General features: G+C 33.3%; 1 long non-coding RNA gene across 6 annotated transcripts in view; it reads left to right on the top strand.

Annotated features, from left to right (window-relative positions):
• The window catches only part of LOC143246052 (uncharacterized), a 57521-nt gene that overhangs the window by 38664 nt on the left and 407 nt on the right, over positions 1–18450 (top strand). For 2 of the 6 annotated variants that reach the window (XR_013025770.1, XR_013025753.1), the window contains exon 4: positions 14720–15714. The exons of 2 other annotated variants lie outside the window; for them this stretch is intronic. This is a non-coding gene — a long non-coding RNA (uncharacterized LOC143246052). Of the gene's footprint in view, positions 1–510; positions 616–14719; positions 15715–18450 lie in introns of all 6 variants that reach the window. 2 more of the 6 variants (XR_013025767.1, XR_013025758.1) reach the window with 1 other exon arrangement.

Here is an 18450-nt window from a genome sequence, read left to right as displayed (position 1 = left end):
CGATTTTCACTTTTATTGTTTCTTTTTATTTTAAAATGTTATGTTTAAAGCATGAACTATCGATTTCACTTACGTAAAAAGTAATACATCCGTACAATTGAAAAAATTATTGTGCCAAGGAAGGTTTTTAGAGATTATTTCTTTCAGAACATGCTAGTTATATTGTATGGTGTTAGCACGATGTATTATGATGGTAAAAAACACTTTTATCCAGTAGAATTATATTGTTCTGAGAATAAAACGTTGCTCAGAATATTACAGTATAATATTTTCATTGTTTGCTCAACTGTTCCTAGATAACGAAGCTCATACCAACTGAAACAGACACATACTTTGGTACGAACCTACACCGTTCTTTATGGTTAGAATGAGTTAGTTTTTATTCAAACGTTTTCTAGATTGCTGTTAAAACTCAGACCTCTTTATGATAATCTGCATAAATTGCTTTACGGGTAGTTTTTCATTGTTTTATATCAGAAATCACGAGACCTTTATTTTCATGATTAATAGGCAGCTGATGGACCGTAGTAACTCTGGGAAGGAAAGGAACATGGACCTTCCTAAGTAGAATGGATGTGCTGTAATAAAGTTTGTCGAAGGTGGATTTATTCTTGGGTATGCGGTTTAGTTTTAGAACATATTTCAAAATAATTCGTCCCGATATTCAACCATTGTTTTTCTAGCGGTACTCTCTTTTTTTCCCCAAAACAACATAAAAAATGTCTTGATTTTTCATTCCGATAATGTTTCACCCAATAGTTTTCCTTTTTGAAGTTCTAAGAGGTACTTTACTGTCTCTTTTTGAAAACTGATGATCTTGGCACTATAATAGATTAACGAGTAACTTTGGCATGGACGTTTCCACGACTAACTATTCTTTCCCAACACTTTTCATCCTACAATGTCCAGTTTAGAAGAGAATGCAGAGGAAAACCTTAAAATGCTGATACAATAAGAATTCTATACATCAAAACAATCATTCTTAAAACTACAGTTGAAACCAGTTTATAACAGTTATCAGTTTAGTAATCAACTTCTTAGAATGCTCCATTAAAAACAGTCATCCCATCAAATGTCTGGTTAAAGATATGACAAATGTTATGGTCTCTTCTTCCTTTTCACCTTCCATTTGGTGTTTAAAGAAAAAAAACATCATGGGAAGAACAAGGTCTATCAAACATTTACATCACTAAGAATATAATCTATAAGGTCACGTTTTCAAAATACTAGATTTTTATGTGTAGTTATAAAAAGACTTGCATCTTAAAATTTGATAAAACACTAAAGCAGTAAACAAAGCAATAGAGTTTGCAATACCTTATCTGAACAATATGTAACAAAGTAATGTCTACTTACTCATATGGATTTCATAGCTGTAGAAGTGAGGAAATGACAAAGTAGTTTCTAAATAGAAAGTTGACTAAGATTATATTAATTGATAAACTAAAATTATATTTGGTGTACATGTTGGCAACTAACCTAAGCTAGAGGTGTGAGTGGAGCAGATATGAAAGTTAGAATGATAGTACTTGTAACCGTATTTAGGTTTGAACCAGAGTATCAACTTTATTTTTAAAGCCAAGAAATTACTATAGATGAAGAAAATTTGTTAAACACATGTAAATGTTAGTACTGTACATGACGTTTCTTGTTGGTTTTCAAACAATGAACGTAGAAAATGCGTAACATTTTTTTAAATATCAAAATGCACTGTATTTCAAGTTTTTGGATTGAAATAGCATTAAAATACTAAGAAATAACTGTAACCATACAGGAAGTTCGAAATTCCTTGTCCACCTGGCTAATATGCTGGTGTCAGATCTGATGGAATTATTATAACTGTTTATTAATTAATTAATGTTTTTTTTATATATGTACTTCGGACATTTATCTCCTTCGACTAATTTTTCCTTTATTTCGGACATCACCTGACAGTTTATATGAACAGAATAGCTCTCTGATCATTCCAAGATCTCCCACATATTTACTACATTGATTGTTTTTATAATATATGACGACAACATATACCTCGTTTCCATTAGTCTGATCCATAAATATACAAGTGTGATTTTAAGAAGGAGAAGTAAAAACACACTACAATTAGTCCTTATAAACCAACGAAATAAGCTGTTTTACGTGAAGCGCTCGGCCCCTTTGTTTGTTTGTTTATTTTTTTAATTTCGCGCAAAGCTACACGAGAACTATCTGCGCTAGCTGTCCCTAATTTTGCAGTGTAAGACTAGAGGGAAGGCGACTAGTCATAACTACCCACCGTCAACTCTTGAGATACTCTTTTATCAACGAATAGTGGGATTGACCGTCACATTATAACGCTCCTAGGGCTGAAAGGGTGAGCACATTTGGTGCGACGGGGATTCGAACTCGCGACCTCCGGATTACGGGTTGAAAGCTTTACCCCACGTAGCCATGCCCGGCTTCGCTCGAATCGTAATAAGTTAATAAGTTTACAAAGATGGTAAGTTGACTATAGAAACGTTACACATCAGAAAGATGTGCTAGTTTATTTTCCCTTCTTCAATACAATTCACGTAAACACTTATTTTAAAGTGGAATGCTCAGTTTTAGTCGACCATCTTTACAACATGTCCAGATACTGTTTTTTTTTGTAGCTTTTAGTTGGAATTAAACACCATTGCAGCAAGTTTTAATGCTGAGGCATTGTAAACCTATAAACGTATCGCTGTCCCACTGAAGAACTTTAAATCACTAAAAACTGAGACATTTACATTACCCAAAGCAAAATCTTCGCAGAATAAACTACTTAAACTCAGTGGCAGGCATTCCGTCAAGTACGATTCGAAGTTGTTCACCTAAAGTATTCTCTTACTGAGCGCCAGAACTACAGAATCTTGTAATTCAAATCTCATCCTTTGTTATTGGCCAGATTACCCTGAGCAGGATGACATCATAGATGGAGGGGATTGGAGGAAACAACCACTGTTATCTTACTTCTTTTTTTCACTTACAGTCACAACAATCTGATATCAGTACCTTAATTAAGGATCCTGGGTTATAGAATAATGGAATTGACTGTAACATTATAATTTCCTCACGGCTTAAAGGGAATTCGAACCCACGACTCGCAGATTGCGAGTTGAGCACCTTAACTACCACACCATAACAGACCCTTGGCAGAAGGGAAGTTGGAATGACAGTATGTAGCCGTTTTTATAAATATAACAAGTTAAATTGTGAATTATTATTATTTACCTAAGTAATAACACGATGTTGTTTGGTATAAGTACAAACCTATACAAAGGACTATCTGTGCTCTGCCCACCACGGGTATCGATAGCTGGTTTATAGCAGTCCACAGACATACAGTTGTGCCACTGGGGGAGTGTAATAACATGAACATTTTGCTTATATTCTACATGGTTAAGTAACATTGGAACAAATGAAAGGGTACAGATGGCGATTTAAAAAAATCTAATAAAAATGTTTACAAATGTGTGAATTCACCCTCACTTTAATTAATTTAATTAATGAAGATTATAACCAATAAAGAATGATATCACACGTAAATACTTTATCGGAAAAAGGAAAAAAAATATATGGCAACTATTTGTAGAAGGCGTAAAGTAATGATAAATAACTCTAAACAAATTGTTGTCACTCTAGAACGTTTAGCACTATTAGGGAAGATGACGTTATTTTCTTGTGGTTCTCAATTTTGTGGTTCCCATCAACTTCATCCAGGAATTGTGGGATTGTTTGATCAAACAGTAGCAACAGCAGCAACAACTTCTTCTGATGAAGGTCTAGTGCTTTATATTGTTAACATCTCTCATTATATACTACGATTATGTATGTTATCTTGTCGAAATTGGGTCATACTCTTGGGCCTCGTGAGAACATGTCTTTCCATACCATAATTTATGTGATTGATTTATGCTACCTTTTCAAAATTGGGTCATCATATTATACCAACTAACGATATACGTATAATAACACCCTCTCTGCTATAATTTTATTATATCACTTAGAAACGCACCCTCTGATATTGTTGATATACAAATTACATCAACGTTCTTGATGTTGTTGACATACAAATTAGATCAATGTTCTTGATGTTGTTGACATACAAATTAGATCAATATTCTCAGGTTATATGAATGTCTCGAAATTAGGTCATGTTCTTGATTTTTACTTCCGACTCTAGATGACCATCTATACTACTTACATATAGAATATTTACATGGAAAGTTGCTTGAAGATAAACTACATAAACTATAAACTAATTATGTAAGGGTGAAATTGATCACTATTTTAGTCATTACGTATAATGATTGATTAATTTGTTAGTCAATAAACTTAATCAGTGCAATATTAAGAGAAAGTTTTTTAGCGTTCCCCGCTAGTACAGCGCTTAAATATGCGTTTCGATTACCCTCGGTAGACTCAGCAGATAGCTCGATGTGGCTTTGCTATAAGAAAACAAATACAAACACACAGTCTTTTAGTCACTGGCTAAACATCTGTGACATTTCGTAAGTTACTTTGGAACAGCTGTTTAATTCAATTTCATAAATTTGTTTTATGTTTTAAACATAATAGTGGAAGTGTGAAAAGCACATAAGTAAGAAAAAAATACCAAGTATGTGAAATTATTAAGTTAAGTCTATCGTTCTGTGAATGTTAGATTAGTTATGTAAAACCGTAGATTTGTAGAACTTGAAGTTCAGGAGATGAACCACTTTTATTTGTCATCACATGAAAAGATCTTCTTATCCATCTAATTTTCTTTTTCACGTATTCAAAGAGAAGGCAATTTAGATATAAAGTACATCTATGTCTTCTGATAGGCCAGAACAAACTTATATTACTAAATCCAGGGTTCGGTTCCTCTCTTTAGACAGAGTGAAAATAACCAGTTGTGTAGAAAAATATCATTATTAGCCGAATAAAATTAAAAAAAGAGTGTACAGTAATTTCTAAAGACAAATCAATAATAATAAAATAGTCTGTGTGTGTGTGTGTGACTGCAATAGCTGCAAGAGGAAAGAACCTAAAGAACTGAGGCTTTGCATATATAGGAAGAGGATCCAGAGGGTGTGCATCTAAATATCATTTTGTAGATTTGGGCAATCTTTTGCCATATAGCCCTTAAGTTCCATATTTTTTTCTTCCTGTAGATCTACAGAAGTCATGTACTTAGAGGTTTTCAGTACAAACATAATAAGAAAAATACAAACCTGAGATTAAAAACAATATTTGAACTAAGTTTGGGAAATGGTAACAAGCAAAGGGGAAGAACATATGAATGTAGAAAATATTGGAGAATTCAGAGAATGGAAAGAACTCATATTAAAACACAAGAAGAAAAGCGAATCTGTGAATCTAAATTAAAACTATTTGCTTTACAAAAAGTTGAAATGAATTATGTTCCGAAAATGACAACAAACACATCGACTAAAGAATTGACACACTGGGACAGCTATGGAAGTAATTAAGAGCTTGGCATGGTCAAGTGGTTGGGATGCTTGACTCGCAATCTGAGGGTCTCGGGTTTGAATCCTGTCACGCCAAACATGCTCGATCTTTCAGCCGTGAAAACGTTCTAATCAACAGTCAATCCCACAATTCAGGGGTAAAAGAGTAGACCAAGAAATGACGATGGGTGTTGATGACTAGCTGCCTTCCCTCTAATCATATACTGCTAAATTAAGGACAACTAGCGCAAATAGCCCTCGTGTAGTTTTGCGCAAAACTCAAAACAACCAGCCAACCAGAAGTAATTAAGATAATAGAGACGCTTGCTTAATACATTGAGGTCTCTGTGAATCATAAGGAAATATTAGAATCCCGTTGCAAAGCGTGGGTATTTTACGCTAAGAGTTGTAATATTTTAGTAAATAGTTTATTTTGTTTGCTTTATTTCTGAACAGTAACGTATATCATCATCAAGCTCCTATTACTTTTACAACGTTAGTTTTATTTTAAGAAGCAACAGATAACTATCCAACTATGATTTTCGTTCCACCAATCAGTAAAGCAAATCGTTCTTATCTTCGCTGTTGTTTGAACAAAATCACAGTCTCTGTAATTTTCATTCATTTACTTTATTTTGGTTTATTTATCATGTACTTGTAAATAAATGATGATGAAGTTTAGTCTTTTTTGAAGAAATGTACATGATATCGTTTTTGTGGCTTAGTTGATAGAAATGTTGTATACATTTGTTTTGCCTGTTGAGGGTACTCCTATTAATGTTGTTACGTACTACGATTTCAAATAGCCAGAAAATGAATTAAATTGTAGTTTAAGTTTAGAAGTTAATTAAATATCGATAAGTATTCAGTTTATGATATTTTCCAACAAGATTGATACACACAGTTTTCTCTCTTAACGATTTAAATCCTAAAGTTTGACAAGCTTACAAACAATATTGAGTGTTCTATCTAACCCAGAACTTCCTTGATGTTCTGTCGAAGGTTCACTATGAGTGAATTACTTTCGAGTTGATATAGGTATAACTCACTTAACGGGGAGCTAGCTAACTCTTTGTTGATCACATGAGAGTTTTTCATAGCTGAAATTATATAATGCCTTCGTAAAAATACTAAAGTCCGATGTTAAACTGTTTGTAATGTTCGAAATGTACAAACTTTCCCAGTTGTTATGTAAAGTTTCCCATTAATAAGTGTTAATCATAGTTACAGCTTCAGAGGTTTCTAATATACAAACTATAGCAAACCAACATTATATGCTGTCTCTTTATGCGTTGTGTTGGTTAATTTTATACGCACGAGGCGAATTTCTGAAAATTTCACCTAGCACAAGAATACTGGCAATCACTAGTATTTACATACACACATAATATATTGCTGACTTTTACACTCGAGAAGCTTCTACAACTTAAGTGAAGAGGAGGGAATTTCACAATAAAGATTTAACAGTATTTTAAGTTACGTGCATTTCTAAATACAGATTTAACTTAAAAAACTTCAATACTAAGATAAGTACATGAGAATAAATCCGTCATAATACAGGCTTACTAGTTCCACGAATACTTAATTTCAGTAATTATAAATTATACTTTGCTGGTGTGTTTGTAATTAAGCACAAAGCTACACAATGGGCTAGTTGTGCTCTGCTCACTACGGGTATCAAAATCCGGTTTCTAGCATTGTAAGTCCGGAGGCATAGCTTTTGCCACTGAGACCTTCTAGGCTGTTTGTTGTAAGCACGAGTCATTTCTTGATAAAATACATGTAAAAACAACACTAGGACTCTATTTCAATGGCATATTTGTGCAAAGAGTTTTAATTTTAATATTTTGAATATAATTACGTATACTGGTTAGTCAGTTTGTTTGTTTTGAATTTCGCGCAAAGCTACAAGAGGGCTTTCTGCAATAGCCATCCCTAATTTAACAGAGTAAGACTAGAGGGAAGGCAGCTGGTCATCACCACCCACCGCCAACCCTTGAAATACTCTTTTAGTAACGAATAGTGGAATTGACTGTAACATTATAACGCACCCACAGCTGAAAGGGAAAGCATGTTTGGTGCGACGGGGATTCGAACCCGCGCACCTCGGAAGACCAGTCGAGTGCCTTAATTACATGGCTATACCGGGCCCTGAAATTTAGGACTGGAATAAAAGTTTAAAGTTACAACAAAAACATAGACTAAGTCGCACATACCCTTACTGGTTTCCATTTTGCATGGAGAAATTACTCACTAAAAAATAACAACAAGGTTTATGCTGATCTTACCTGCAGTGTTCACACCTTCTAAAGGTGAGTCTCAAATAAAAATCTTAAAAAGTGAGCAACGAATTTTGTTTTAAAATAAGTCGCATAAGCTGAACAATTTTTGACATTTTATTCACAAATAAGTTAACACTTTACTTTATCTAACATTTTTATCACATATACTAAAGTTTTGTGAGAAGATTTACAAAAACATCATAACTTTTATGATTAAAATGAAAATAGCATACAAAAACATATTACGTTGATCTATCTGTTACTGTGTTTGAAGCATTCTCTTATCGAGTAAAAACGAAATAGTATGTTAATGTAACCTGTGACTTGAAATTATTCTCGTGTTTTTTTTTTTTTTACCCAGTTGTGTATTCATCATGGCTTTCATTTTGGTAATCATGCGCGACATCTGTCTGTGACTTTTGCAATTAAACGTTATTAAAGTAATCTGGCGAACCACTGGTTATACTTTAAAAGTAAAATGAAATAAAAAGCTTTAGGTTGTTTATTTGTAAAGTTATTGCTAAATAAAAGTCTAAACTAGCTGTTACTTTAAATTAATATGTTATTCCGTTTTTTACTCGATAGAAGAATGGTGCAAGTAACAGAGAGAAGACATGTTTTTTGTACACTTTTCATTATAATCACAGAAGTTACGACGTGTTTGTGAATCTTCTTATAAAATTTTAAAAAATGTTATCTTTAGGCTTAATTTGTTAAAAAAAACGTATGTTTAAGTGATTAGGTAACCATGGAAGCACAAGAGTGTGAGGTTTGAAAGGAATGAACTTATCATCTCTTGTTGAAAAGTGATAGTGATAATTAAACTATACTGGTTCTTTCTTTCTCATATTTAATAGTGCATAATGTCTTAAAAATTTGAGTTGTATCCAGCCACTCGGTTTTGAGCTAATGCTTTGTATTTGTCATGATGAAGTGACCTGGTTGGTAGGTTTACCCCTGCCTTCTGTTTAAGTTTAGAGCCACATTATAAATATCACTGGGCCAGGCATAGCCTCGTTGTCAGCGTATCTGGTTTGTTTATGTTGTAACAAAAGTACGCTTCGTGGAACCATAGGTGCGTTATAAGAGTGACGATCAAATTCCATTATTTGATTAAAGTAGTCCAAGATTTGGCGGAAGGTACTGTTGACTATATGTCTTTCCTCTAGACTATCAGTTCACAATTATGGATGGCTAACGCAAATAGTCCTTATGTAGATTAAGGTGAATATCCTAAACGAACAACAAATATCATGTCCGAGATTAGATAGGACTAAGAAATAAGTTCAAAGATGAGGCACTGAAATTCTGCCTTGGTTTAAGAGGTCTATCCTCTTCATTTTTAAGACAGCTACGTCAGTAATAAACGCTATGTTAAGGTGAAGCTAAAGTACCAGTTTAGTCAGATAATAACTCTCAGATTAAAATTGCTGATAGTTAAACTGTACTGAGAAATCAGTTTATTACTGGTACTTAAGTTCTTCTCTTATTTCATTGATAGAGAAGCTTACAGTTACTCCTATCACAATAATAGAGAACTTCTTTCCAAGTAGAGAATAAAGTGTGAACTTAAACACATCTGACTAGTCTCCAGACGGTCATTCTTGTATGGAAAGTAAAATCCAATCATATTGCAGATGTTTTCAGGAATATCTTCTTTTTGTGATAATTTTAATTTTTTTAATGTTTGAAGCAGACTTGGGCACATGTTTTGCGGCTTTTTTTGCAAAAATAAAGTTAATAATACCTTACGTTTTTCATTATCAAATTACTTAATAAATACCGCTGATAGTGAAAGGTCTTTAGAGTTACTGTACTTATCTTGTTAGCTATGCCTGTTTACGATTATTTCGGGTTTTAATTTCAATTTAGTTTAACATGGCGGAAGTAATTCAAGCTATGTCTAGTGTTGAGAGGTATTTCGGAATCATTCTGAACAACTTGCCTTCCATATTTTATTATAACTCACTACTAAAGACAGAATGCATCCGAAAAGAAACAGAAAAAGCAAAAAAAAAATACTCACAAAATATAAACAAAACAATACAGCTGAATAATAGTAACACAAAGTAGTCGAATGTATTAAATAGAAATGTCATATAACATAAAAATTTAAAACTATTAACACAGAAGGTGAGTTCAAAAGATCCTTGGAAAATAACAATAATGAAATAAAATAAACACTGGTTTGCGTTCATTCGGACGGAGAACATTCAGGTATAATTATAGTATTAGCAAAAGTTTTGTTGTTTAATATTTTCCACGTTTCTTTTAGCTTTCTAAAAGTAAAAAAACGTATTTTGAATTAATTTGTGACAGCTCATACGCTAATATTTAAGTTGATCCAAGACCTCAAGTGTTCTAACCACCTGGCCATGCCAAGCCTAGATTTACTGAGATCGGGAGCCATATTGATATCAACAAAAGCTTCTTACTTTAACCTACAAAGTTGTATAATCGTCATATTTATGCATTAACTACTATGTTTTCTAAATGAAACTAAACTGTAAATGATGTCTCCACAGGCATTCTGAAATAGCGAGGGTAGAAATGTCTTTTCGATTTAATTTTTTACTGTTTTCTGAAAGGGCGAGCATATAACAGGGATTCGAACCCTCAACCTTCAGGTTAAAAGTGGAGTGCCTTAACCACCTGGCCATGCCGGGCCACTAACTTTTATTTTTATAATGAAAAGAAGTATCACTGAGAAACTGAAACGGAGCTTCATATCCAACGTTAATTATGTATTTTCCTGAATACAGAACTCATCAGACTAGTTAGAACAGAACAAATGTACTAATGGTAGTAACACCAGATATATAAATCGTTTGTCACAAAAACATTTGTTATGGTGTGAACACCTTTCCAAAACTAGCGAAGCATAATTATAGTTAATTATATTCGTCATATGACATTAGTGTCAGGTTATTATGTGTTTGTATGCTACATTCTTTATTTAATTTGTAAACATTCCTAAATATAATTAATTATACTTATCTGGTGATAATTTGTTTGACAATGTTAGTTTTAAAAATTGTGGTCGACAAAATAAATGAGAAATATTGAATAACAGATTCTGAAAGTCATTATATATATTTATTAAAAGCGAAACGTTTTTTTTATATAATAATACAACTGATCTCTTTCTGTCAACCTGAATTGGAACTTCTAATAAAACAAAATAACTGCTCGTCTCTAAAACTGATATATACAACTTTGGAGTTCCTAAAATATTTCAGTTACGGGGAAAACAACTTTAATGTTATCAACGTTCATCTAACTTAATTCTGTTATAATTATCAACAGATGTGTAGTGTTCATCTCCAACGTAATTCTTATGTGTGGCTTTAATAATGAATATCATGTTTAACCCATGAAAAATCGGAAAAGGATATAGAACTAACGCTAAACATTTTATTTTTCAAAGTTGAATTAAGAGGACAATTAAGCAATAACTATTATATCACACTTTTAAAATTTATGTATTTATTGTTAACTTGTTAACTTTGGATAGTTAAGTATGTTAGTGCGGATAAAAATTATTTTAATCGCAAAAGTTTTCCTCGCACTCGACTGACGTGTTTTGTTGATTTCGTTTATATCGTCTCATAAAGATATAAAAGTTTTGTAAATGTACACCAAGAATTTTCAAAGATATTTAAGAATAATGTATAAACTTGTTTAGTGGCATATCAATGGTTTTTATAGAATTACTAAATAAGCCTCTTAAACATTTCGTCCAACTTGATCATAAACTCAATAAAGAGTATGGCTCTTTTACATGAAATTGTTTTATTCTTACATTCTGAATTCATTCACTGTGTGGTCCGGCATGCCCAAGTGGATTAAGGCGTGCGACTCGTAATTTGAGGGTCGCGGGTTCGCATCCTCGTCGCGCCAAACATGCTCGCCCTTTCAGCCGTGAGGGGTTATAATGTGACGGTCAATACCACTATTTGTTGGTAAAAGAGTAGCCCAAGAGTTGGCGGTGGGTGGTGATGACTAGCTGCCTTTCCTCTAGTCTTACACTGCTAAATTAGGGACGGCTAGCACAGATAGCCCTCGAGTAGCTTTGTGCAAAATTAAAAAAACAAACAAACAATCATTCACTGTCATTCACTGTGTGTGCCCCCCAGTGGCTCAGCGGTATGTCTGTGGACTTACAACGTAAAACCGGGTTTAGATACCCGTGGTGGGCAGAGCATAGATAGCCCATTGTGTAGCTTTGTGCTTAATTCAAAACAACAACAACCATTCACTGTGATTGATAACACAGAACTGACTAGAATTTTCAGAGAAATTTAATATGAAATCTCTTGTGAATGAGACATAAATTATACTAAAAAAAAAAAAAAACACGTGTATAGTTTCCCGTACACTGTTTTATATGTTGTAACAAAAATAAATCTAGAAGACTAAAATTTTAACTGTAAGATAAACAATAAAGAAACATTTCGACTTTCAGTTCAACTGTTTTTCACTTACCTAGGACTCATATTTACCTCTTTGTAATGTAATATTATTAATAGATATAGTTGCATACCACAATTACATTTTAGAATTATTCTTAACGATTCTGTGTGTAATGCCAACTCCGACAGTGAACATGATTTCACATTGTACTTCTAAAAATGGTTTATGTTTGTTTTCTTACAACAAAGCTGAAAATAGTAAACTCTAGTTTATGATTATATGAGTTTGTTTCTTCAATGTAATATCTAATCTCGGAACTATTGAAAAGATGTTGTACAAATTAACAATATTCATAGATGGGTGTTTTTGCATTAATTTTAGATTTTAGTTTTACTATGAAAATAGGCCAGCATGGCCATATGGTTAATGCACTTGACTCGTAATACGAGGGTCGCGGGGCAAATTCCGGTCTCAACAATCATGCTTGCCCTCCCAGCCGTGGGGGCGTTATAATGTGACGATCAATCCCACTATTCGTTGGTGAAAGAGTAGCCCAAGAGTTGGTGGTGGGTGGTGATGACTAGCTGCCTTCTCTCTAGTCTTACACTGCTAAATTAGGGACGGCTAGTACAGATAGCCCTCGTGTAGCTTCGTGTGAAATTCAAAACAAAACCTAACCGATGAAAATAACAAGCTCATAGTGTAGGTATATGGAGAAATTCCTAAAATTATTATTGTATTCTTTAACTCAGAATGTATTAATAAATTACATATGACTGGACTTGACCTGTTTTTTTCTCGCTTAAATTAAAGCTAGTTTCAATATAACAGTTTTCCTTTTACACCAGAGGCTAATTACAATATTTTATAGCTATTTTTTTACACAGTCCACTGTACCAGCCTATTCATACTCACTTGTTTTACAAAGTCCTACTTACAAATATTCAGAGTTTGTAAACATATATTAGATATATGCGACTAAATTGTATCGAACAGTTTCCTTAACCAACTAATACGATCTGAGGAACTGGGGTCAGGTAGATTTCATTAACGATATCACGCTAGAACTCACTTAAGATGTTGCTGACAATAACAGAAGCTTCCATCTCGGAATCAATACTGAAGAACTCAATGTATAGGACTGAATCCTAGCGAGCGTTACAAAGTACAGAAATATAAAGGAAAAAAACAGAATACTATGATAAAGTTAGTTTTGAATCTCATAATTCCTCTCCAAGTCCTACATGTAATAAAGTACTGTTGTTGAAGCTCAGTGGATTCGCTGCATTGTGTAAAAACAACAACAACAAAACAAACGGATCGAGTGGACTGTCTTCTGGCTCCATATATATTCTTTATAAAGAAATATTATTATTTTCGTTTTCATCATGTTTGTATGCATAGGGGCAAGTTTTGTAAGAGAGTTGTATTATATTCATCTAAAAACTTGAATATGATTCAATGAATAAGTGTTCAATAATAGTACAAACGAAGTTATTTAATCTCTAAAATAAAAGATGAGATGATGCGACCTAGGAGCTTTTAGGGTATGTATATCTTGAATATCACACGGCATTGATATTTGTTGTCTTAGTGTACATATATTTATATATATATAAAGCATTAACTCAAAAGCTGGTAAACCCATTAATTATAAATAGTCGATTTTTCAATCAACACTATGAAATAATAATGATGAGGATGCTAATATAAATCGAAAACGTGACAAAGAGACTCAAAATTCAAAATTAATATTTCCATTACCAGTCCTTGTTATTATAATTAAAACTCATAACGTATAGTATCTTTGACCATATCACTCAAATGCACTGGAGATGTTCCATCATTCAGACTAGATTCAGAAGTGATATTAAACTAACAACAACTAAAAAAAAATCAGTTAAGGGTTGGGAGTTGAGTGCTTAAACCCATGACGTCTCAGTTTCTCTTGCCTTTTGGTGTTTACAACCAACGTACAAATACTCTTAATATTTAGATACAACCATAAAGTAGAAATAAACCACCATAAATCTATAAAATGTCTCGTGGTAGAAATTATGTCCAGTAGAACTAAAATATTTACTTTAATAGTTCTTGGTTCCCCAAACACATCTTCTTTCTCTTGAAAAGTTGTCTTTTATATTAAATTTACATTGCACTACCTGCTTTGTCCACTGCTGGGAACGAACCCTTAATTTTAACGTTGTAAATCCGTAGACTTTCCACTGTTCTACCGGGAACTGAAAATTTGTTCAAGTATAAACCGGATGAGCTGAGACTAGCCACGTTACCTTTAGTCGGTCTTTCCACCTCAGTATACTGAGCAAAATAACTAAATATTTCAATGTTAGTTATTTGTAAGTCCAGAATGACCATGAGTAACTACTTAATGACCTATGTGCTCTCGGTAATGTATAAGGTCATCCCATAAGTAATGTCAAAAAATTTAACACAAAAAGTACATCATAATTTCTGTCTTTGTAGAAGGCTTTAATGGCTAAAACATGTAGTAGGATGTGTATAAAAATGTTCAGACAAATAAAAGAAACTAATCCAACTCCACTTTTTCAGATCATTAATCAAATAAACCCTTATGAAGATGGATGTGTCTGAGGAGTACATTAGGTATATAACACTTCATGAGTTTAAAAAAGACAATAGTGCAGCAGAAATTACACGAAACATTTAGGGTGTTTATGGTGCAGAGTCTTTCATTAAAAGAAAATGTCGAAGGTGGTTTCAGAAGTTCAGATCAGATGACTACAGCTTAAATTGATGCGCCACGTTCAGGTCGTCCTGTTGAGTTTAATGATGACCTGCTGCTGGCTGCACTTGATGAAGATTGTGCTGCAACTGTTGAAGAACTAGCACAGAAGCCCAATTCAACCCATTCAACAGTTCACCATCATCTGCAACAGTTTGGAAAGGTGCCAAAACTTGAAAAATGGGTCCCCCATGATTTGACGGAAACCAACCTTAGAGCAAGAGTGAACATTTGCACTTCTCTGCACTCTTGTGAACGTAACTTAACTTACCTTTTTTGGATAGGTTAGTGACTGGAGATGAAAAATTGTTTTATAAAAATGCTAAGCACCACAGGAAATGGCTCTGTGCAGGTAAACTGGCTAAAGCACAGCCCAAAATGGACCTCTCTACCCTAGGAAAGTCTTGTTAAGCATTTGGTGGGAGATTGTTGGTGTGATCCATTTTGAGTTGCTGCCATTCAATGTAACGATTACATCAGACTTCTGTTGTCAACAGTTAGAACGCTTGAATGTTGCACTGAAAGAAAAGAGGCCTACTTTGATCAATCATCTCACTAGGATAAAGCATGGCCCCAAACAGCAAGGAACAAATTTGCAAAGACTGAAGAAATAGACTGGGAAAAACTTCCACATCCTCCTTACTCTCCAGACCTTGCCCCATCTGATTATAATCTATTCTGAAGTTTGCAGAACTATCTTGATGAAAAAGAGCTTGGAACACATGAAGATGTCAGAATTACCCTCTCTAAATTCTTTTTCTTCAAACCCAAAGAATTTTGTAAAAGTTGCATTCAGAAGCTTGTGAGTAGTTGGCAGGAAGTAATTAATAATGGAACATACATTACAGATCAAATAATATTAAAAGAGTTTGAAATCATTTATATTTTTCTGAATCTAAAATTGAACAATACTTTAGGGATGACCTGATAGTTTCCGTGACTGAGTGTTTACTTTGTAGTGTAAGTTCATATTTATTATAAACGAGTACAAACATTTTTAATATGCCAGTTCTTATAACCATTATTTTTCAATTTGTTACCCACAAAAGTATTACTATTTCTATAAATTGTTTACAAAGCTTTTAATTTGAATGATAATTATTCCTTTTAATAGTATAGACCGAACAGAACCGTTAGGGAAGATAGATCAAGGATAGGAAAATTAAATTATCTTCTTTTATCGTAAACATTAAACTGTATTTTTCTTTCTACAATATTATTGTCTAAGTAATACGCATTCATATCACTGCTACTGTTTCTTTTTATTTTAAGTTTCTTTAGATATATTAGGTTTGGTTTAAAATTCAGATTGTTGATAAAGGCTGAGTCATCTGTGTAACAAAAAGTATAGATAAATAAATTATTGTTTGGTACCTGTTCCAATTGTGAATTTTCGTAGAAGAACAGATGCAAGGTGACATGGTCGAACAGAAATGACCACCCATCGGAATGTCCACCGTTTGCTTATATACATTGTAAAAATTTAATGTAGTTTATTTCTACGTTACATCTAAGTATTAGGAGTAATTGTCTTTCCACAACTGACGCTGACAGCGAAAGGTTGGAGAAGTTGAGATGTTATGCGTTCAAGCACTCAATTACTAATCATTAACTGATTATCCTTTGTTCCTGGCTAGTCTGGCGTCTGAATTTTGTCTAATAGTGGAATATCTCCAACGTGTTTGGGTTCTGTAGCCAAATAAATTATATGCTATGAGTTTTGATAATTAGAACAAGGATGGTAATGGAAGAATTAATTTAATTTTGATTTTTTAGTGTCTTTGCAATGTTTTAGATATATATTTGTGTGTGTGTGTTGTGTTCTGTTAACAAGAATATGGATGAATTGAATTTTTTAAGTCAGATGTTGGAAGAGTTATCAACAGAATGAAAACCAATAAAGTTACGAAACTGTAGTTGAAGAAATAAGATGCTTGGAGGACGTTGGTACAGAAAAGTTAACAACTATTACCAATGATATTTATGATCATGGCGAAACACCCGAGGATCTCAGTAAATCGTTTTTTATTTCGCTTTCCAAAAGATCTAGAACAATTGAATGTGAACGCTATCGAACCATCGTTTCAATGAGCCATATGACAAAGATCCTGTTAAAGGTGGTGATGATGGTGAAAGAATAATGAGAATGGAGTTTGCAAAAGTTCAATGTAGTTTTATTGAAGATCTTTGCACAAGAAACGGTATCTTCATTGCACCAATGCTTTCGAAAGTGAAATAGAAATGAAAAAGGACCTTTTTTGTGTTCTATTAATTTCACAAAACTTTTGATAGAGTCAAGCACGAGGAGTTAACACAAATGCTGGAAGAACTGGACATGGATGGTAAATATTTGAGGTGGGACAGTGGTAACTCTATGACTTTACAATGATTGAATCTGGTATTCGATTCCCTACAGTGGACACATTCGGTAGCCAAAGGTAGCTTCGGTAAAAATAACACAAACAAACAATCAAGAGATGAGAATTTTAAGAAACTTCTATTAGAACCAAATTGTAGAAGTAAAGATAGAAAATGAACTAAATGAGTCCATCCAAATTAAGAAAGATGTTAGGCAATCCTGTGTTTTTTCACCTGACTAGTATAATGTACAGTGGAAAAATCCGAGTGAAGTTGAGGAATTTTCAGAGTTGATCATTAGCGTACCAAATATGAACAACTTCCATTATGCTGATGACATAGTTTTAATAACTGATTCAGAAGAGAAGCTAGAAAAATATTTAATGTTAGTTGTTAGTGAATGTAAGAAGAAGGGTTTAAGTATTAACAGTAGAAAAACAGAATGCACGGTAATTACAAAGAAGAAAGTCATTCGTGTATAAGTTGTCAAGGCAGATAAGAAACAAACAAGGCAGGCCAACAGATTGTGATCATGAAATAAAACATAGAATATGGATAGAAAAAAGACGTATTTCTGGAAAAAACAAAAGAATAGAGACAAACAGTATAATTTCTGTAGGATTAAAATTAAGAGTTTGGATTACTATGTTATGCCAGTTCTAGTGTATGCATCAAAATTTTGGACAATATCATCAACTATAGAAAAGAGGACTGAAGTAATTGTAATTCTTAAGGCACATCTCTAAGATATGTTGAGTAAAATACATTTTAAATGAAGTTATTTTGTCAAGAGCAGATTGCAGGGGAAGCTGCTGACTTATATCAAGAGTCTATCTAAATGAATGAATATATCTTTGTGTCTCAAGGAAAAGAGATGTGTTGAATACCATGGTCATCAACGTCCAGTTTGAATAATATAATACACAGAGAGCGAGTTATTTATAGAAAACCAAGAAACAACTTGGCTGAGCTAAAACAATGGAGAATAAAGGTGCATTGTTGATGTTAAAAGTCTAGACAGATTAAGCTGGGACAAACATGGTATTAACAACTTAGTGTTTTATGACTTCGCTTAAGATGTTGAGAAATTTATGAATAGTACTCTTCAGGTAATTCATAAGATAGTTATTTATTTTTGAACTACATATAAGTTGTAAACGAACAACTGTACAAGCAGCAG

The sequence above is a fragment of the Tachypleus tridentatus genome, chromosome 1 (assembly GCF_004210375.1).
Source record: "Tachypleus tridentatus isolate NWPU-2018 chromosome 1, ASM421037v1, whole genome shotgun sequence".
In the NCBI taxonomy this organism is placed as follows: domain Eukaryota; kingdom Metazoa; phylum Arthropoda; class Merostomata; order Xiphosura; family Limulidae; genus Tachypleus; species Tachypleus tridentatus.
The sequence above is the reverse complement of the archived record's forward strand: the minus strand, read 5'-3'. Positions and strand labels throughout refer to the sequence as shown.